Source organism: Varanus komodoensis, unplaced genomic scaffold (genome assembly GCF_004798865.1).
Source record: "Varanus komodoensis strain SLA01 unplaced genomic scaffold, ASM479886v1 scaffold280, whole genome shotgun sequence".
In the NCBI taxonomy this organism is placed as follows: Eukaryota; Metazoa; Chordata; class Lepidosauria; order Squamata; family Varanidae; genus Varanus; species Varanus komodoensis.
This window is the reverse complement of record NW_025335728.1, coordinates 107,056-108,103: the sequence shown is the minus strand read 5'-3', so window position 1 is coordinate 108,103 and position 1,048 is coordinate 107,056. Positions and strand designations below refer to the sequence as shown.

General features: G+C 62.6%; 1 non-coding gene across 1 annotated transcript; it reads left to right on the top strand.

Moving 5' to 3' along the window:
• Positions 1 to 653: 653 nt before the first annotated feature.
• On the top strand, positions 654 to 726 carry TRNAF-GAA. Its single transcript has one exon. It is a non-coding gene; the product is annotated as a tRNA-Phe (tRNA).
• Positions 727 to 1,048: the final 322 nt, after the last annotated feature.

Below are 1,048 nucleotides of genomic sequence, written 5' to 3'. Positions count from 1 at the left end.
TGCTGCCTCCCGCCTCCCCTGGCCTGAGGTTTCCTGGGGAGGAACGGAGGGGGGTCCAAGGGGGACGTTCCCTGCCAGCTCCCCTGTCCAGCAGAGTGGCACAGAGGGAGCGTGCTGGGCCCATAACCCAGAGACCGGTGGATCGAAACCATCCTCTGCTAGCGCATGCAGGATGCAAAGCCATCCTTTTGCCTCTCGCATGACGAGAGTGCAAAGGGATCTCTTCTTGCTGAGATGCTTTGTGCTAAAAGTGCCCTCTTTGCTCTGGCAAGCAGCCCAGAGCCATCCTCCGCTCCGTCGGCCCTGAGTGCCTCCTGGCCAGGCAGCCCCTTGGCAGGCGCTGATTTTCTTCGCTGGTGCGTAGTGCCTGGAGAGCCCCTTGCCCTCTTTTGCACGGCCCCCATTGGCTGCACCAGTGGAGTAGCGGCACCATTCAAAATCCCCAGTCGGGTTCCTCGTGTCCAGGGCCCAGCTGGTAGGTCTCTGGGCAGCTGGGAAGGCTCACTCCATTCAACGGGGCTCCTCCAAGACTTGCCTGCAAAGGAGCTCTGAGAAGAAAGCCAGGTCAGGGTGTGTACTGGGGGGGGGGGCTGTTTGCATCCCGTTCTGGGGCCCATTTCTGCCCCCCATGGGGTGTGCTGGTCCCACAGGCAGCCGAAGTAGCTCAGCTGGGAGAGCGTCAGACTGAAGATCTGAAGGTCCCTGGTTCGATCCCGGGCTTTGGCAGAGCCTTCCTGCTGGTCCTTTTGCCACCTTGGCCCCCTTGCTGGGCACGGCCCAAGAGAAGGCACCCCTTGGCGTGCGGAAGGCTTCCTGCCGGATGCTCCAGCAAGAGGGCAGCGCTTCTGGGAGCTGTTCTGGAATAAGCAGTCCAGCACTACCTGGAATCGCGCGCCCTCCTTTGCCCCAGCTGGGCCTGCAGGTGAGCATCCGTGCATTGGACCAGCAGTTCGCGCTACTGCACCTGCGGCGGGAGGTGGTCGCTCTCTGGGCAACCTTTGCTGCCCCAGCGGCTGCGGCCTTTGCGTGAGCTCAGCTCTTCCTGCAG